Genomic DNA, 22,362 nt, shown 5'->3' on the forward strand with positions numbered 1-22,362 from the left:
ACCTCTAAGACCTTGTAACATGGCATATATCAATTAAAGTATCACTCCTCAAATCCTGTCATAAAACTTGTGCATGAGTATTGTAATAAACAAAACAGCTTGCCAGTTGGTAAAATATTACAGGAAACATTCTGAGAAAGCTACCCAGTTCTCCCAAATAAATGCATTGTCTATGACATAGTTTAGATTGAGACAAGGAAGCCACTGAAAATGAAATGACATCTATATTGAAGGAAGGAGAGTCATTGAAAACAACACATACATGTTTTTTGAAGAGTGATAGGTCTCTTAGGTGGGATGGTGTATCTTCGTTGACATGTACTGCTGGACTTATGTTTATATGACCCTGTAACTTGTGTACTACATATTCTCCTCAGTATAAATTTAAAAAATACTCTAGTTATTTTGGCTGCTTTCCATTCATACAGATACTCAGTTAATAGTTTCCAAAAATAAAATTAATGTCTTTAGCACATAAATTTGTAGTTTTAAATGAATTACACTCGAATTGAATACAAAGACCAAGACACAGTTTTAACTTTTGCCCTGTTCCTGAGATTAAGGGAAGTATTGTGAAAATCATCCTTGGGAATTTGGTCAATATAATTATCATATGAGCACGTATTTCATTTGAATAGTAAATAAACAATATTTCTTTCTTTCTCTCCTTCTTTCTCCCTTTTTTCCTAGTTTCATTGTACATATTTATACAACAAGCAAATTAAGAGATACTATTATAATTGTAATGTTAACTAAAAGTAGTTAACATTAATTTCTTGTAAAGTATGGTGACTATTTATTGCTTATGTTAAGACTGTGTTGATTGGCACATCTTGATTTTACAACTCAATATGTCTTTGAAGGGTCAGCCATCTATAATTTTGGCTTAAATATAAGATATAATTATAGTTTATGACTGTAAAAGGAATACTTGATTCAACCTAATGAGGTCCCTGCATTAGTAATCTCTTCAAGAAACAGAAGCAAGAAAAAATAAATAGATAGAAACAGTGGCTTTGGAAAAAGAAATGTTTCACAGTGTCTTAGTGGAATATGGATTCAATCAAAGAAATTGTGGGAGGGCTATTAATCCATGTCCTAGATTGGTTTCTAGCATATAAAAGGGAGCAAACTTTCTTACAAAAACATATACATTAGAAACGTGAACAGAAACAAATTCCATAAGTACTTAAAATCAAAAGAAAAATTGCTAAAGTGCCTTTCCATGTTATGAGTTAGTTATAATTCATAGTGTATAGCTTTCATATTCAGTTAAATACTATTTCATGAACTACACAGTGGCCATGCCTATATGGTAGCAATACTGCTGTAATGGAAAAGCTGGAGATGTGCTCTCAGGATGCAGTTGTGGTTTATTTCATCCCGAAAGAAAACTAAAGCTCCCAATACATAGTGTTTTGGGATTATTGGTCATAATAAAAAATTCAGTGACTATGATAATATTTTTAACTGTATTTGGTTGAGCGGTCTATCTGCTTGATATTCAACTTTGTCATAATTTTTGGATACATATTGTTAATAGAAATTATTATTTTTTAATTTTATTGGATAGTCTCTATATTTACATTGCAAATGTTATACGCTCCCTTCCCACCCCCTTCTTCTTCCCCCTCAACTTGATTCCATGAAGCTGCTCCCTCTCCCAGTCACCCTCTCCACTTCAGTGACTTGGCTGATGGTGATGTTGTTCTTCCTATGAGGGTGCAAACAAACAAACAAAAAATTCTTATTGGTGCAAAAGAATAAAAGAGTAGGCAAAAAATGAGTCATGAGAGAAAAATTAGTATCTTGGATGGGAACAGGTAGATCAGTGCCTAAGAGGGTGTTCTGTTCTTGTAGAGGACACAAATAGTGAGTGTCCTAGCTCCTGAGTCAGCAACTGATAACTAGCTTTGCCATGGTATTGGATTTCCTAACCTTCAAGGGCAGAATTATTTATGACCACAAACTTCAATTTATAATTACAAAACTAAAACACCATAAAAATATAATGCAGTTTATATTATATATTAAATATTTTAATAATATAATAATTATATATAGTATATAATAGATAATATTATATATGATATAAAATATATGACAATATACCATGATATATGATGACATGTGTGATATGATGTATGAGATATTAGGTATGAGATATGATATATAAAGCATAATGTGTAGCATATTACATATATATATATATATATATAATGTTTAGTATTTAGTGCATAGTGTTTAATGTACAATAAACATATAAAATGTAAAAATATACATAATATAATATGTATGTTATATGATTTATAATATATGACATATTAATTTACAACACATTATCTACAATGTATAAAATATAATATACAATATATAATAGAATAGAGTATATTTTAAAAAGAAAAATGTTAATCCTTTAACTATGTATGTGTTTATAAGATTATATGGTTGGTAACTCTGTGATTCAACTCAAAACTATTAAAAACCTTGGATTATGGTTGTAGGTCAGTTGTAGCACACTCATTTAGCACACACCAGATCCTAGGTCCAATCATCAGCTTTACTAAAAGAAGAAAAGAACAAAAAACAAAGAGAAAAAACAATAACTCAATTTGCTTCAGATGTAAACCAAAAATTAACGTTGCAATTATGGTCCCTGTATATCAAATATTTAAGTCTTTTTAAAAAACTAAATATTATTAAAATTACATAATAAAAATAATACAAAAATAATGCTAAGTATGTCTTAAACAATTTATGATGTCTCATATATATGACTTTGCTCATCTTTTACAAGATATATTGAAATCTTCATTAGTACTGGTTTCATTAATTCAATTAAGAACATTACTATACACACTTGCAGACACTTGATCTTTCATAAAGAAACCAAAAATTTACAATGGAAAAAATAAAGCATCTCCAATCTATGGTGTTTGTTTAACTAGTGGTCTCTATGTAGAAAAATGAGAATAGAATCATATTTGCCACTTTTAGCAAAGCTTAAGTCTAAGTGGAGCAAAGACTTCAGTATAAAACCAGTTACACTGAATTCAATAGAAGCCAAAATGGGAAAGAGCCATGAACGCATTGGCACAGAGGTAAATTTTTTTAAACAGAATACCAATGGCTCCGGCTCTAAGATCAAGAATCGATAAGTGGGACCTCATGAAACTGGGAGGCTTCTCTAAGGCAAAAGACATAGTCAATAAAACAACCAGTAAACTACAGATTTGGAAAAAAATATCTTCACTGACTCCACATCCAATACAGGGCTAATAGCTAAAATATACAAAGAAATTAAAAAAACTAACAACAAAAACACCAAACAACCCAATTTAAAAACAATGGGTATAAAACTAAAGAGATAATTCACAACAGAGGAATTTCAAAGGGTTGAGAAGCACCAAAAAAAAAAAAAAAAAAAAAAAAAAAAATGTTAGAAGTCCTTAGTGTCAGGAAAATGCATTAAAATGACCGTGAGATTCCACCTCATACAAATCAGAAGGAATAACATCAAAAACTAAGGTGACAGCACATGTTGGTGGGGATGTGGAGAAGCAGGAACACTCCTCTATTACTGGATAATATACACAAGCTGATATGAGGTCCCTGAGCCAAATATAACAGAGGACTCCTTGGTCGGGCCTCAGTGAGAGATGATTCACCTAACCCTGGATAGATGTGTGGACCCAGGAAGTGATTAGGCCTGGTGGGGTGAAGCTTGGGGGTGGGAATATTCTTTTTGAGAAAGAGTGGAGAAGGAGGAGGTATGGAATGAAGAGGTCAAAGAGAGGGCAGGCCAGGAGGGAGATGAGGCCTGGACTTTAATAATGGACGAAAGAGGTGCGGAACAAACACTGAGGCCATCTGCCACCCCCTGACACACACACCAATTGGTTCAGGGGAGAGGAACTCTGCCATATGTACTCCATTTCCACCCAGAGGGCCCGTGATTGCAGACCAAACACTCAGGCCATCTGCTACAAGGAACAGCCAAGATCCAAAGACACAGGCCAGGTACTCCGGAGTACAGGAACCAATCACTGACAACAAGACCACATAAAATCACAGACAACAAGATGGCAAGAGGAAAGCAAAAGAAATTACCCAATGAAAACAAAGACAACCTGGCAATACAGAACTCAGCTCTCCCATCAAAGCAAACAGCAGAATGCCAAACACTCTAGAAAAAGAAGGCTCAGACCCGAAATCATACTTCAAGATGATGATAGAGATCCTTAAACAAGAACGGCAGGAAAAGCATAAAGAAATAGAAGGTTTTAAAGAGGAAACAAGAAAACACCCAAAGAAATCAAAGAACTAGAGGAAAAGAGTAACAACGAGATACAGGAATTGAAGAAGGAATTTAAAAGGGAAATGGAAGCAATAAAGGAAATACAGTAAAAGAGACAACCCTGGAGAAGAAAACCTAAAAAGAAATCAGTAGTCACAGATGCAAGTATATCCAACAGACTACAAGAGATGGAAGAGAGAATCTCAGGGGCCGAAGATAACATTGAAAACAGAGAAAAAACAGTCAGAGAAGATGCAAAAACCAAAAAGCTCCTAACCCAAAATATCCAGGAGATCCAGGACACAATGAGAAGACCAAAACTAAGAAAAATAGGAATAGAAGAGGGCAAAGAATATCAATTAAGAGATACAGTAAATATCTTCAACAAAATCATAGAAGAAAACTTTCCTATGTTTAAGAATGAGATGACCATGAGCAGAAAAGAAGCCTACAGAACTTCAAATAGAGTGGACCAGAAAAGAAATTCCTCCCAACACATAATAGTCAAAATGCCAAGTGCCCAAAGCAAAGAGAGAATACGAAAAGCAGTAAGGAAAAAAAAGGTCATGTAACATATAAAGGCAGACCAATCAGAATCATACACAATTTCTCAACAGAGACTATGAAAGCTAGAAGATCCTGGACAGATATGATGCAGACCCTAAGAGAACTTAAGTGTCAGCCGAAGCTGCTATACCCAGAAAAACTCTCAGTCACCATAGATGGAGAGACTAAGATATTCCAGGACAAAACTAAATTTACACAATATCAGAATACAAACCCAGGACTACAATGAATTATAGGAGGAAAATCCAATACAAGGAGGGTAACTACATCCTAGTAAAAACAAGAAAATACCTAAGCAAGAAAATCAAAAGAAAAAGACACAGAGGCACAATTCTACCTCTAAATGCAAAAATAGCAGGTAAGAGCAACCACTATTCCTTAATATCTGTTAACATAAATCCACTCAATTCCCCAATAAAAAGACATAAGCTATCAGACTGGATACATCCACAGACTCCAGCATTTTCCTGAATACAAGAAACTCATCTCAGAGACAAAGACAGACACTATCTCAGAGTAAAAGGTTGGGGAAAAAAAAAAAAAAAACTTCCCAGCAAACAGCCACAAGAAGGAAGCTGGAGTGGCAATTCTAATATTGAATAAAGTAGATTTTCAAGCAAAAGTTATCAAAGAAGATAAGGAAGGACACTTTGTACTCATTACAAGGAAAATTTGTCAGGAGGAACTCTCAATCCTTCACATATATGCTCCAAATAAAAGAAAACCCATATCCATAAAAGAAACCCTACTAAAGCTCAAAAATATATTGCACCCCACACAATAATAGTGGGAGATCTCAAAACCCCACTCTCACCAATGGACAGATCATTGAAATGGAAACTGAACAACGACACAGTGAAACTAGCAGAGGTTATGAACCAATTGGAATTAATAGACATGTACATAATATTTCATCCTAAAAGAAAAAAATACACCTACTTCTCAGCACCTCATATAACCTTCTCAAAAATTGACCATATAAACAGTCAGAGAACAAGCCTCAATAGATATAAGGAGATTGAAATTTTCCCATGCATCCTATCAGATAACCATGGTCTAAGTCTTCTCTTTAATAACAACAGAGACAACAAAAAGCTTATATACTCATAGAAACTAAAAAGATGCTGAACGATACCATGTTCAAAGAAGAAATAAAGAAAGAAATAAAGTATTTCCTAGAATTTAATGAAAATGAAAACACAACATACCCAAACCTATGGGATGCAATGAATGCAGCACTGAGAGGAAAACACTTAGCTCTGAGTACCTACAAAAGGAAATTGGAGAGAGCATACACTGGCAACTTGAAAGCACCTTGAAAGCTCTAGAACAAAAGGATGCAGATACACCCAAGAGGAGTAGACAGCAAGAACTCAGAACATAAATTCACCAAATAGAAACAAAAAGAACCATTCAAAGAATTAACAAAACCAAGAGCTGGTTCTTAGAGAAAATTAAAAAAAAAATTGATAAACCCATAGCCAGACTAACTAGAGGGCAAAGAGAGAGTATCCAAATTAACAAAATCAGAAATGAAAGTGGAGAAATGACAACTTAAATTGTGGAAAATCAAGAAATCATCAGATCCTATTACAAAAGCTTATACTCAACAAAGCTGAAAAATCTGGAAGAAATGGATGTATTCGTTAACAGATACCAGATACTAAAGTTGAACCAGGACCAGGTAAACCTTCTAAATAATCCCATAACACCTAAAGAAATAGAAGCAGTCATTAAAAGCCTCCCAACCAAAAAAGCCCAGGTTCAGATGGTTCAATGTATAATTCAATCAGACATTTATTGACGACCTAATACCAATACCCTCCAAACTATTCCAGAAATGACAGTCAGATGGAAAACTACCTAACTTATTTTTCGAATCCACAATATCCCTTGTTCCTAAACCACACAAAGACCCTACAAGTAAAGAATACTTTAGACCAATCTCACTTATGAACCTTGATGCAAAAATTCTCAACAAAATCCTTGCAAACCAAATCCAGGAACACATTAAAACAATCATTCACCCTGAGAAGTATGCTTCATCCCTGGGGTGTAGGGATGTTTAAATATATACAAATCTGTCAACATAAACCACCATATAAACAATCTCAAAGAAAAAAACCACATGGTCATCTCACTAGATGTTGAGAAAGCATTTGACAAAATTCATCACCCCTTCATGTTAAAAGTTTTGGAAATAACAGGAATCCAAGGCCTATACCTTAACATAATAAAAGCAATATACAGCAAACCAATATCAACATTAAACTTAATGGTGAGAAACTTGAAGCAATCCCACTAAAATCAGGAACTAGACAAGGCTGCCCACTCTCCCCCTACCTATTCAACATCGAATTGGAATTCCTATTCAGAGAAATAAGACAGCAAAAGGAAATCAAAGGGATATAAATTGCAAAGGAAACAGTAAAAACATCACTGTTTGCAGATGGCATGGTAGTATGCATAAGTGACCCCAAAAATTCCACCAGAGAACATCTACAGCTGATAAGTTCAGCAAAGTGGCTGAATGTAACATTAAATGAAACAAATCAATAGCCTTGCTCTATTCAAAAGACAAACATGCAGAGAATGAAAATGGCAGCCAACAGATTGGGAAAACATCTTTCCCAACCCCACATCTGATAGAGGCCTAATATCCAAGGTATACAAAGAACTCAACAAGTTAGACACCAGAGAATCAAACAACCCTATTAAAAATGGGGTACAGAGTTAAACAAAAAGTTTTCAACTGATGCATATCGAATGGCTGAGAAACATCTAAGGAAGTGTTCGACATTATTAGCCATCAGGGAAATGCAAATCAAAACAACCCTGAGATTCCACCTCACATCATTCAGAATGGCTAAGATCTAAATTTCAGTCGACAGCAGATGCTGGTGAGTATATGGAGAAAGAGTTACACTTCTCCAGTGTTGTTTACTGGTACAACCACTCTGAAAATCAGTCTGACGGTTCCTCAGTAAATTAGACATAATACTTCCTGAAGACCCAGTTATTCCACATCTGGGCATATACCCCAGAGAAGCTCCAACATACAACAAAAACACATGCACCACAATGTTCATAGCAGCCATATTTATAATAGCAAAAAGCTGGAAAGGATCCAGATGTCCTTCAGTAAATGAATCAATACAAAAAATGTGGTATATTAACACAATAGAGTACTACTCAGCTATCAGAAACGACTTTATGAAGTTCTTATGAAAATGGATGAATCTAGAGAATATCATCCTGAGTGAGGTAACCCAGTCACAAAAGAACAGACATAATATTCAGTCACTGATAGTTGGATACTATTCCCAGAAAGCTGTGAACACCCCAGAAACAACTAAAAAACTATATGAAGTTCAAGAACAAGACAGGCCAAAAAAAAAAAACAAAACAAAAAAAAACAAAAACAAAAAACAAAAAACAAAATCTAGTTCAAGTGACAAACAAAAATTCAAATTAAAGTCAGAAAGTTTAAAAAATAAATCACACCACAATGAAAAGTATTTCACATAATGTGTCTTGAGCCAGGGAAGAAAAATTTTTCAAAAACGTATAGATGTTATGTTCTACTACATAAATCCAATTGAAATATAAAAATTTACCATGACCTCATGTATTTGAAAACTTGTTTTCCTGCTTGAGCGGGTTTGCATCCTTTTCAAGGTAGAGCAATTCTGGATAAAATTGTTACTGAGAGCTTTAAAAAATTAAGAAAATGGAAAAATAATAAAGGATGAAAGAATAAAAATAAAAATTTAAAAGAACCTTATTGTAATTAGTAATGTAAAATAATTATCACTAAATTAGTAGACTTTAAATATTAGACTTTTGTGAAGAAATTTACTTAGCAAAACTAGGGGAATGAGAATAACACAGTATGTCTCAGTGAGTCAAGGTTGTCGCTAAAGGGATTGAGACCTCAGTTTAATTTTCAGAAACCATGGAAAGGTAGAACAAATTACTGAGGCATAGAGTTGTCTTCCCACCTTAACATGTGCTCTATGGCATATATGCCTATATGCATCTCACACCCACAGACAGACATTAACACAATAATAATAATAATAATAATAATAATAATAATAATAATAATAATAATAATAGAAATAATAGTAATAGTAATAATAATAATAATGCATTATTTAAAAACAAACTAAGGAACAAAAGCTCATTGCATTGTTCCGTTTAAACATTGCCCTAATCTGTGACATTATTTTTATAATTACATTTGTTTTCACTTTTATTTAGATAAGATAGTGATAATCAGTCTAAGAAACATTTGCCTTGGCATTATGTAAAGAGAATATTTTGCATTTTTCTTACCAGAAATTTATAAATGGGTTTATCTGTCTCTATATCTTAAATTCTACTCTTCCTTTCTTGGACCTTGCCACTTCTCATTCAGTGGTTTGCGTATGTGAATAAAAGACATCCTGGCAACCGATAGTGAACAAAACAAGGATATGCAATAAAGTTTGTGTAATTTTTCAACTCTTAATTTTAAAAGAAGTCTGTATTTTTAAATGATTTAAACAATTGTTATGGAAGAAACTCTTTTCTATTTTCATACGTAAATATTGCAAAAGCCTTATCTCCATCAAAAGAAACCCTCTACACACACTGAATGTCGCTTAGTATAGAGACATTCAGACTTACAGATATCCAGTGAAGTAGTTTGAAGAAACAATGAAGTTAATTACACTGTGTGCTCCACGAGTAAAGAATGAGTCTCTTGCAAAGCGTATATATTCCCTGATATCTGAAAAAATGTCCTTCGTTAATGTGAAATGCTTGGGTGCAAATTAGCCTGCTCTTATAATTTGGTCCTCTGCCCATTAATGTAAGCTCTAGAGAGAATAATGATTTGCCATATTAAAATATGAAATAAAGCCATTGAAGTTTAAATTGCAGAGCAAAACAAAAAAAAGTATTAGGTGGTTTCCCCCTGTAATTTTGCTGATGGTACAATTCTTATACATTATCCCCATGATGGTTTCTCATGCTATTAGGAAATCTAATTAGCTATTTAGGGCTGTATTTCCAAAGAAATGGTTTACTTAATAAAGGAAAGTAAGCAATTGACAATTTGAATTTTTAATCTCTAGCAAGAAATAAGCACTCTTTATATTTAAAAGTAAAATTTAGCATTTGCTGTTTATGATACAAATTATGCAATGACACTAGAGAAAATGTAATGCTAAAACAAAGTCTAACTTGTAAAAATAGGTACATTAATTTACATATACAAATATCCAGAAACCTGAATAAACATAAAGTTCATTAAAATAATTTTATTGATCATATAATACTTTATATTATACTTTATCAATTTTCTAATTTAAAATATTTAGAATCCTCAATTTTCTTAGACATTTTATATACTTTTATTGAAAATATTCTTTATAGAATATATTCTGATCACTGTTTCATCGTTTCTTCTTCCCCAATTTCTATCAGACCTTCTATACCTCTCTATATATCCAATTCTGCACATTTTCCTTCACTTTCTGTTAATTTAAAAAACAAACAAAAATCAGAATAAAAGGAACAAGGAATAATCACAAGAAACGCAAGTATTCAAACACACGCATTCACACACACAGAAACACACACAGCAGTCTACTTTTTCTTCTCAGTGCTGTAATAGCATGTGGGTGTGCATCTCTACAGCCCCTGTGCATTCTTTGAGTATCAGTCCTACTGAGTCTGGAAGACACTGTTACTTTGCTGTCATGTAGGCCATTCAGTACTTGAAATTTTAGACATTTTCGATATATGCTCCTTATAAAACATTATATTTGAACCCACCTCTTAAATGTAAGATTCATAATACAGACATTTGTATTAAAATCCAAAAATCCAAAAGCTCATTCTGGAAGGAAATTTTTGTCTACATGAATGGGTTTGTAGTGCTATTTGTGAACTGTCATATATTCACAAGCATTCATCATTACTATTCTTATATCTCTAAATCTTTGGAAGTACAGATATGAAAAATGTGAAATATGGTTGATGATCCATTAAAAACTTGTGCAATAGTTTCTACTTCTCTTCTAATAAAAAGAAACATCTAAGATGAAAGTAGAGCATGTGCTCGTGCACATGTGTGTGACACACACAACTGTTCAGTTGGGACGGAGCTTTAAAACTACTCTGTAAAAATTAATTTGAGAATATGTGCTCATCATACATGGAACAATAGTCTACCAACCACGGTTAGAAAATACATTTAATTACAAAAACACAGCATTATTTATTAACACCATTACTCATTCTCAAGAGGAATTATTTAAAATGTTTTGAGAGATATATTTATCATAATATTTCAAATTTAAGAAATATAGCAGGTATTATGGATAAAAGTAGGACTGTAAGATTGCTGGCAGAAATGTTGTATATATCTGACAGGAAGTTCATTTGTTTGCTTTTCATGTGAGCATGTGGATACCCGAACATATATGCAGGACATGTGATTTCATAAACTTAGAAGAGTCCTTCTGGATAGAAACATTATAACGTTATGACTTATACAAGAGAGATAAATTTATTATCCACTTAGAGAGGAACAAAAGCGAATTCATATGAAATTTTTATACAGTCACTATTTAGGAGCTTTCTCTGTTCTTTGAGAACTCTTTTACACAGGACATATAATTACTTATGAATTATTTTAATAGGCCTAGAATATTTTATTTTGAAATTCATACTATTACTACATCCCAAAAAGCAATATCATAAATATTTTTGCTTTATTAACACTTAAATTCATTATTCATTAACAGTTAGGCAAAATTCCTTCAGCATGATCATGAATTTTCCTTCTTTACTGTTATCATGGTGTATGAATAAAAATATGATATAATGAAAGGGCTCTATCAGTATTTGGTATACAACTAAGCAGAGAATTCTGGAAAATGAAATACAATGCTTTAGAAATACTTAAATAAGTGCTTGACATATTTTGTCCTAAGAGAAATGTGTATTAAACCTAACTTTAAAACGTACCTTACACAAGTCAGAAAGTCCTGTATCGGTAAGCCAAATAACATGTCTTCCTCTCAAGGATGTTGGGTAAAGAGACATTTGTTTATGTTGAGAGTACAAATTCATACAGTCACTATAGAAAGCACTGTGGGAATAAATCTACATTAAGATTCAGCTACATTATTAGATTTACATTAAGACTCAACTTTTGGGCATATATCCAAAGAACCTGACATTCTATTTGACTGAAATGTGATCAGGTATGTTCATGACTGCGCTGTTCACCATAGCTAGAAAGGAAAATAACCTAACTGTATGACAACTGATGACTGGAAATAAAAATATGGCATGCAAATGCCACAGAATAGTATTCAACTAGAAAAAGTACGATCATACCAATCCATGAGCATGGGAGTTCTCTCTGTTTTCTGAGATCTTTCTTCATTTCTTTCTTAAGGGACTTGAATTTCTTTTCAGACAGGCCTTTTAGTTGTTTGGTTAGAGTTACCCCAAACTATTTTATATCATTTGTGACTAAAAAGTTATAATTAATTTCAACTTTTAATAATCTTACCCCTTTACTTCAGTTTTTATTCTCTTTTGAAAAATTGAATTTTCTTTTTTATTTCAAAATGTCCAACAGAAGCACTATATTTATGTCATTTTTACCATTTCTCTTCCCTCTTAATTTTCCTCCCCAAAGCAATTATTCAATAAATATTTTTGTTAAAATACACAAATATATGCATTTATATATGCAAATATATGAATATATAATAAATAAAAAACAGTCATTTTAGTATTTGTCATATATCCATATAATGAGTGGTGAATATTCATTTCTGTTAATGTATATAGGGACAGGGACATTTTTCCCTGGATCAAATGTATTTATTACAAACTTCCATGACTCAAACACAGTGAATTTTAGAATACATAAAAACTGTTTTGAAAGGTCATAATGTAATCTATAGATGACATTCTGAATTCAACCTCACTAACTACCAATTAAACATAGTTTCTTCCTACAAAACTATTACCCTATAAAAAAGTAAAGATCACATTTTAATATGTAATCTAAGCTATAATTTTGGAATTTTTGTTGGATACATTTTTCTATGAAGTAGTTTATTATAGTGGACTGTTTGTTTGTTTGTTTTAATCTCTGGCAATATTTTCATGATAAGCCAACAAATATTAAATTCAAAATCATTCATGGTACCTCTTATTATTTATCTCCCATTTTTCTCTAGAACATTAACTTTTTCATAGATCTTTTAATTTTTTCCTGCAGCATTGACTTTGCCTCTCTTTCTAAGTTTTAAAATTTAGTTGAGAAAATGCCTCAGCTTTTTAACATGGCTCTCACTACCCAGTGCTCTACAGTTTATTCTTTGTTCTCTCTCTCTCTCTCTCTCTCTCTCTCTCTCTTTCTCTCTCCCTCTCCCCCTCCCCCTTCCCCTCCCTCCCTCCCCCCTCCCCCTCCCCCTCCCCCTCCCCCTCCCTCTCCCTCTCCCCCTCCCCCTCCCTCTCTCTCCCTCTCCCTCTCCCTCTCTCTCTCTCTCTCTCTCTTTCCTCTCCCTCTCTCTCCCTTTCCCTCTTCCTCTGTGTGTGTGTGGGGGGGACTTTGGGCAGGGGTGGGTTATAGAAGCCCCACATAGAGGTCTGTTTTCAGAGATGGGAGTGGCTTCTGCCACCTCCCCCACTGGGTCCAGCCTGTCCCTGTTTCTGCCTCTACCACAAGGTGCCAGACCAGGCTGAACCAAGCCAGCAGAAGGCTCTGGTACAGAGCCGAGCCAATGCAGAGGCCTAGATACTTTGTCATCTCTTATGAATGAATATATATACCTGATAGGGGAAGAGACTGGATGCAGAGAAAAATTAACTTAATATTTTCCAAATCTTAGCTGTAGTGGCTTGGAACTTGGAAGGGATTTCACATTGAAAAATGTCCCATAAAAACCTAAAGGTGTGGATATTTTGCTTATATATATGGTTTGGTACTCTATGGAAGAACACTAGTCATCAGTGTGACAATGAGAACAGAATAAATGGCCAGTCAAAGAACTCTATCAGCACCATGCTACATTATAAGCACCCTCTCAATGGCTAAGCAGCAGATCCTCCCTCGAGGAAGGGTTGAACAATAATTCTCAACTACCACATCAGCCAGATATTGCAAGTTTTCTCTATGGCTTTACAAATAAAATTACCTGCTGGCCATCTCTTCACAGGTAATACAAATTTGTACCCAGTGTTATTTGACCTACCTGTGGGGTACAAATACCATATTGATTCTGTCGTGACCACTCAGGCTCATCCTGGAGAAAGTCTTACTCTATTATCTTATTCTTCTCTTCAAGGTCCTTTTGAATTTCTATAGTTCTAAGTTGAGAAATTGAAATTTTATATTTTCCACTGCAATTTCTCTGCAATCAAATAGATGGATTTTTTCATTGTCATTTTAGTTTGTAAAATGTAGAATCTATCCAAGAAAAACTTAGCCTTTGTACAAAAGATGCTGTTAGAAGAACAATGTTTGTGTGGCAATTACACCCCAGTCGATAGACAGATTGGTGAAAGTCTGATTTGCAATGAAGTCTTAATTTTAATTTAGCGATGTTTGTTGCATTGTTCAGTTGGCTGCTTTTATTGAACTATTACAAAAATTAGAGAAAATAGCTTCAATGAACATTTTAGCAGTCATGGCCTTTGTTTCTGGTTTCTTTGATGCTGTCTTGTTCAATTAGTTGAGGATGATACAGAACACCTACTTTTGCAGATATTGTTTATTTTTAAAGCCAAAGCTCTAGTGTTATTTGCATTGTGCAACAGGGAAAACAAAATATATGATAAATGACCCACATCCAACTGAATGTAGCTGTACAGGTTGTCTGGAAAAAGAGAGAGAGAGATTATAATAAATTCTCTAATCTATACAATATTTAATATGATAAATAGTTGACATTCAGTGTTCATCCAAGGTATCCCTGCAAACACAACCAAGATTTTATACATTTTGCTCCTTCAGATTGTAAAATTAAGGTCTAAACAACCTTAGAAAAAGACAAAATCAAGTATGTAATTCAAAGCCCGCAGAGTTTTAATTTCTTAAACAACTACCAATTAAATTCTCACCTTCAAACCAAAAAGGTATTTTTGTATCATTTCATTTTATTTTTCTAACATGTGCTCCATCTACTACTTATGCTAACTATTTAATAATTTTCTCCATTTCAAAGCTAGGGGTTGGGCCTGTTGTATGTTCCTCTCTGTATTCTCTCATTCTGCCTTTCCATCTCTGTGCCATCATGATTCTTCAGTACTGCTTACCCTTCAGGTGAAAAGTCCCCACCCCTAAGTAAAACATAGGAAGTATACAAAGAATGCCCGAGATCCTTTGTCCACACCAGAAATTCTCTTCAAATTTACTTTAGAGTACTATCTTATGAATGTAATACTTTCTTCTCATAACATGAATTAGTATCAAACTACTTATTTCTTCAAGTATAACAACTTCATTTCTAGCTACAACTGAATTTATTAATTTATGTTATACTATCCCTGAGACAAGGAATTAAAATGTTTTCAATAGTAAGAATATTTATAAAAATGTATTATTCATACTAAGTTTTAATATCTTCAGTAATATATCTGGATATTTATTGCATTATTATTATTATTATTATTTAAATTGTAATTATTTATTTTTCTGTAGGCTTAGATTTCTTACAAACTACTTCTGATAAGGATTCATAAATGCTCTAATGTTCCTTCCATCCCACCAACCAGAAGTGGTAGTGGAAAGAAAAGGTAATCAAAGATGTGAACCCGTTTATAAATAGTTCTCTGGAACAATTCCAGTCTGCATTGTCTGAATATCAGTAGTTCAGTTCACACAAATTATTATTAGCAGTTCCATCCTTTCACAAACACCATTCATGAACCAACAACAGCAGATCAATCTAGATGACACTGCAAGGTTGTGCCAATTGGTCCAAGTCAGAGAAAGCAGCTGCTGTAACACTATCAGAAGTTTTTTGGTAGTGTTTTACTCCATGAAGTCATGACACATGATGAGCAGCAAAGAGTGGCAAGGCAAACCAGTACCATACAGCATCATCTTCAGCAAAGACCAGTGTCAGCAAACAACAATGAACAAAGAATGGTAAGGCAAATCAATACCATACAGCATTGTCCACACGGTTGAATTATGCTTACATCCTTTCCAAACATGTTTTCTTTCAAGCACCTGCTCTAGCAAAAAATTACATGCTCCCTTTCCAGGTTGCTTCTAGAAATCACCACATGTTTGTTCTCGGGAATACATCCTCCTACATGTCTGCTTCAGCAAAAACATTCTCTTATAGGATGGTTTTCAGAAAAACATCACATAACACAACTGATTCTCCAAAAAAAAACCCAGAAATTTCAACTTCTGTTTTTGTCTTTTACAAAACATCCCAAGTGCGGTTTCTATTCTCTTTACTCTTCCTAGATACCCCCATCTCCTTTCTCGCCCCAGATTCACTGTTTCTCAGTTTCCATTAAGAAAACAGGTTTTCCAGTGATACCAACCCAAATCTGCATAAGAAGATAAAATAAGACTAGTCATATTCACTTGGAATAAGGCTGGATAAGACAACCCAGTAAGAAGAAAAAGGTCCCCGGAACAGGCAAAAGAGTTAGAAACACTCCTTCTACCATTGTTAGGAGTTAAAAATAGAAAGCTAAAGAACCACAGTATGTATACAGAAGGCCTGGTTCAGAGCAATGCAGGCTCTGTAGTTTCCTCCTTAGTTCCTGTGACTCCTGAACGATCCTGTTTAGTTGAATATGTGGATCATGTTCTCATTCTGTCCTTGATCCCTCTGGATTCTACAGTAGTTCTTCACCCTCTTCTTCAAAGTTCCTTGAGGACCATCTAATCTTTAGCTGTGGGTCTTTGTTTCTGTAACCATTAGCTGCTAGATAAAACTCCTTAGACAATTTTGTTAGGCACTGATACTCTGACTATAATAGTATATAATTAGGAATAATATCATTGCCTTATTTTTTCCCAGTTATGTTTGGTCTCTGAGTTAACCATCTTTCAAATTTTGGCCCTTCAAGCAGTGTTAGGCATGAGCAACTTCTCCTGATGTCCATAAGGTCTGAGCCACCATTGCTCCAGCAGGGCAGGTTGGGAGTCATTGATTTTGTAGATGGTTGGATGTCCTAGTCCCACCACTGGGACCATAACCTTGTTGCAGAAAATGATTGTTCAGGCTCCTGTCCTTTGTAACTATACGTCATTGCTAGGGTTAATCTCAAGAGATTTCAGGATGTTTCTACTACACTATGTTTCCATATCACCCTTTAAATAGCCATCTGTTTTATTCATCTCTTCCTGTACTTTTGCCTTCATCTCTCCCTGTTCAGCTTGATTCCTCCTGTTCTCATCTCCAGCTACCTATCTCTAACCACAAAATCTATTCTAAATCTCGCTCCCAGAGAGATACATGGGCCCCTACTAGACTACTAATATTTATTTTAAATCCCTGGATTGTGGTTTGATTATCCCTTATTTAATACTAACATACACTAATAAGGAAGTACATATTACGATTCTTTCTCTGTTTACTTTTGACCCATTCAAACAACTGCAAATATTAGGATTTACTTTTATCTAACATCTGAGTAATACTTTATTGTATGAATGTCCACATTGTCTTTATTCTTTCTTCATTTGAGGAATGTCTAGGTTGTTTGGAATTTCTGGCTATTAGGAATAAAGCTGTTATGAACATAGTTGAGTCCTTGTCATAGAGTGAGAAAACTTTGAAGTATACACCCAAGGGTAGTATTGCTGTACATTGAGTTAGGTCCAGTTACAATTATCTAAGGAACTACTATGTGGATTTCCACAGTGGCTGTATGAGTTTCTGCTCCTTTTAGCAATGGACAAGTGCTGTTGAGGTTAGCCTTTCAGACAGGCATAAGACAGAACCTCCAAGTAACTTTGATTTGCATTCCCCTGATGGCTAAAAATGTCAAACATTTCTTCAAGTCTTTCTCGGCCATTTTAGATTCAGTTTTCTCTTTAGATATGTAACATGTGATTTTTGTTGGATTATGTGCTTTGTGAATGTCCCATTTCTGGAACTCTTTATATGTTCTGAATGTTATTCCTCTCTTGGATGTAGAGTTGGTGAAAAAGCTTTTTCCATTTTGCAGGTTTGTATTTTGTGTTACATTTTGTCCTGTTTATAGTGTCCTTTGCCTTTCAGAGGCTTTTCAGTGTCAAGAGGTCCCATTTATTAATTGCCAATATTTGTGTTCTCTTCAGAAAATTGATGCTACTCATTGGCCCTACCCACAAACACACTATTTCCACTTCCTTAAGCAGACATCTCCAGGGAAAACAGAGGTTACTCCTGCTAAAAACCCAGGTAGGTATTTTATTTAACTTGCAATGTATTAAGGTAGAGTCTGAATTTATTCTTTTCCGTACAAGCATTTATTTTTTCCAGCAGTCCGTGTTTTAAAATGTCCTTTTTGAATTCAGTAGCTTTGATACCCTGATTACATATCATGGGATCTCATATAAAATGGATATTTGCTTATTTCTGAATCTCTTATTTGTCACATTTAGATTATGAGGCTGTTGTCTCAGGATAACAGCCTTAATTTCTAAAACTCTGGATTAAGTTTTGAACTTCGGAAATGCAGTCTTCCAGGCAATTCATATCTAGCAATGTTATTTTATCTATTTTAGAGTTTGGAGAGTTTACATATACATTTTAAGATGAAGTTTCTACTTTGTTATCTATCAGCAGGTGTTGGCAAGGCTTGCATGTAATATAAATAGAAATTCACATAGTACTGGCTTATCATAAATAAATTAGTGTATGTTTCTTTATTTATGTAGAACTTCTTAAATTATTGTCATCAACATTTTGAAAAAATTTAGTGTAAGTTTTTCTTTGGTTATTCATTTCTAAGCATTTATTCTTTGTGAAACTACTTTTAATATATCTACTTCATATATTTTTTAGAGGTTTTTTATTTCCTGTATGTAGAAATACAACTTATTTTCGACTGTTTCATTTTTCCTGCTTTGATTAATTCATTAAATTTCTTACTCATTTTCAGTTTATGGATATTAATGATTTCTACAGAAAATGTAGTTGGCTAACTGGAATTTTTATTACTTGAAACCTAGACAGCTTTTATTTCTTACTTGAATAACTTTACTATCCAAAATTTTAGTATTATGTTAATGGAGTTAGTAAACATAGAATATTCAATTTGACTCAACACTATCAAGTCCTGTCAAAATCATATATATGATGACATGTGATGATTATCTGTAGATCATCAATCCTATTCTATTGATCAATGTTTCTGTGTTTAAGTCAGTAATACATTCTTTACATTACTGTGTATAAAGGCAACTTTTATTCACTATATGTAATTTTCATCCCAGAGTCTTACTGTAGAATAAATTAATCTTTTCTTTCTGAAGTATAACTGGCTACTTTAATGCAACTGTTCTGGATGAAAACCCTCTCCAAGCTAAAGCTGACTGGTTAACACTAGCTTCTCTTGGTTTCTCACTAAATTGCTCTACTGGCCCTCTAACTCTGCCAATTTGTTTTAAGCTTCTGGCTTTTTCTTAATATTTAGTTTTTACTTTCTCTGCCGAACTATACTACAAGAACTACATGAACTGAACAGAACTAATGAATAAACTGAGCTGAATTCAGCTGCCTTGTATGTTGTCTGTCTGTCTGTCTGTCTCTGTCTCCATCCCTCACTTCTCTCTGACCTGCTCGTAAGTAGCCTCTCCTTCCTCTGCTGTTTTCGTGAGAGTAGGGTATACCTGTTTCTGATTCATTCTGCCGAATCTTTCTCTGATTTCACATTTAGTCTTCCCCTCAATTAGATTCTATTTCAAATATGGGTGCTTCCTTCTAAAACCTAAGTTTACCTTCATTGTTTGGGACTAAAGGTGTGTATAAGGAAATGTATTCCTGCCAGATGGATTAAAGGTATATCCCCTATAATTATTTATGTAGTATAATTAAAAATTATAGATGGTGATACTTTTAATACTTTTTATTGCTCAGTGTTATTCTGGTGCCATGCATCTTTCATATTTTCAAATAAAATAAAATTAATTTTTCTATTTATGTGAATAATTGTATTCTAATTTCCATAAAGATTGTGTTGAAACAGTACTACATGATTCTGATATAGCAGTTTTGTATATATGTGCAAAGAATGCTATGTTCCATACACTGATAGGTTCAATGATGTTCTGTGTTGCTAAGTTCTCAAAATTCTGAAATTTAAACCAGCCTACATACTCATTAATTGATGAATGGGAAATGAAAGTACAGAAGTAGTACTCAAATGATATACAGTACAAAAAAATAGAAAAATAAAGATCACATATACATAACATACCTATATTTTATATAGTATGTTACGTAGACATTTCTTCTCCTGTTCCTGCTCCTCTTCCTTCTCTTTCTCCTCCTCTTCCTCTTTTTTCTCTTCCTCTTCCTCCTTCTTTTTTAAGCTCTGGCAGAAGAGTTTAGGATCTTTACTATCTTGGAATGTCCTTAGAAGGCTCTGACATTGAACAGGTAACAGTAAAACCTTCAGTGCCCTTTCTTTAAAACAAAAAGGGAAAGAATAGGATGGAAGAACTATTCAAATTTTGTTTTCTTTCCTTGTGGCTTAATGTCTCCTTCTTCCTCTGCTGCCTCGGAAGCTTCCTCTGCCTCCAAAGTCTTCCTGACCTCTTCTGTAAAATCTATCTCATCAACTTCTGGCCCCCATACCTGCTCTACCTACACCTAGATCATCAAAGTCACCTTCACTCTTATTTTTGGCCCAGTCCAAGGTAATTTTGTTTCTATCAATTTCTCCATCTTCATTGGTCTGCTTGGCAGATTTGGCATCTTCCTCTCCATTAAGGTCTATAAAATCAAAAGAGCCCAGAAATGATTCTTTTAAGATTTCTTCAGTGGTATTCGCAGACAGACCTTTGACAAACAGAGTTTTGGATTTCTGGCTTCTCCCATTAGGTTATCCCCTGTGTCCGTGCAACTCCAGACTGGTTGTTCTGCCCTTGATTTCCATTTTATTACAGGAATTTAAAGCTTCTTTAGCATCTTCAAATGAAGCAAATTCTACAAATGTATACCCTTTAGCTTTGCCATGTGGGTTCTGGGTCACTTTAATAAATGTTGCTTTCTCAAATACTTCCTGAAGAGTTTCTTCTTTTGCACTGTAGGAAAGGTTACTTAAAAGCAAAGTCTTTGATTCATCACTCCAAGTGCTATTCTTTCAGTTCTCTCTTGCCTTTGTCCTTTCTCTCCAGCGTCATAGAGTGAAACGGATCGCCCAACAATTTCTGGCCTCTGCTTTTCTTCCAAGTTCTTCTTTGCATCATCCTCAGACTTAAATTTAATATAATATAAGCAACAACTTTACTTTTCCCATCCTGGCTGACTAAGGTGATCTCCATGGCATCTTCAAACACTTCTTTTCTTTCATCCTCAGTGATATTGAAAGAGAAGTTTGTAGCTGAAAGTGTTCTTGCAGCTCAAACTTTCTTGCCTCTTCCTTTTGGTTTTGTAGTTTAATTTCATTGCCAAAACGTTTAAACCAGTGAGCACAAAGGCCTTTTCTAGGTCTGCAGGAAACTCAAAGTCCATACAACTGAACTTCCTATTTGTACCAGTTCTGACTTCCAAAACAGCAAGATCATATTTAGCAAAATGTTCACTGATGACAAGTTTTAATTCAGCAATAGACTTGTCTGGATAAAGGTTTTCAATGAACAGATTAAAAGGTGGAGTTGGTTCTGAGTCTTCTACTTGACTTCAGGTGCTTATTTCTTCGTGGTCATCTTCCATCTTCCAGGTGCTGCTTTTACAGGTTCTTCTTCCTCTTTTTCTCTTGATCATATTATTCCTCCTCCTCCTCTACTTCATCATCCTCTTCCTCATCTTCATCCCCATTGCTGTCACTGTCATCCTCTTCAACTTCACCCTCATCACTATTCCCCTACTTGGCATACTTACCGTTCTTAGTCCCCTTGGCTGGAGTGACAGTTCCCTTTTTACAAGAAGTTGGTACCAATGCTTTTACTTGTGCGGCTCCCATCTTTCCAGGTGTTAAAACTACTTTGAATAGTTGATGATTTTGTTCTTCTAACAGGGTTGCAGATGTTTTCAAGCTCCTTCAGTCCTTTCTCTAGCTCCTTCATTGGGGTCCTCCTGTTCAGTCTGACAGTGAGCATCAAGCATCCTCCACTGTATCAGTATGGTTCTGGCAGAGCCTCTGAGGAGGCATCCATATCAGGTTCCTTCCAGGAAGCATTATTTGTCATCAGCAATAGTGCTTCGTTTTATTGGACAAATATGGGGTGTATTTCCAGGTGAGGTAGTCTCTGGATGATCTTTTTGCCAATATCTGTTCCTCTACTTGCCCCTCTATTTCCT

At 34.4% G+C, this 22,362-nt stretch overlaps 1 pseudogene across 1 annotated transcript; it reads right to left on the reverse strand.

Moving 5' to 3' along the window:
• Nucleotides 1-20,559: 20,559 nt before the first annotated feature.
• Nucleotides 20,560-22,024, reverse strand: LOC308437551 (nucleolin-like; annotated as a pseudogene). Its single transcript has 2 exons — nt 21,943-22,024; nt 20,560-21,677 (listed from the first exon to the last, which is right to left on the reverse strand). The product of its transcript is annotated as a nucleolin-like (transcript).
• Nucleotides 22,025-22,362: the final 338 nt, after the last annotated feature.

Source organism: Micromys minutus (assembly GCF_963924665.1).
Source record: "Micromys minutus genome assembly, chromosome: 26".
Classification (NCBI taxonomy): domain Eukaryota; kingdom Metazoa; phylum Chordata; class Mammalia; order Rodentia; family Muridae; genus Micromys; species Micromys minutus.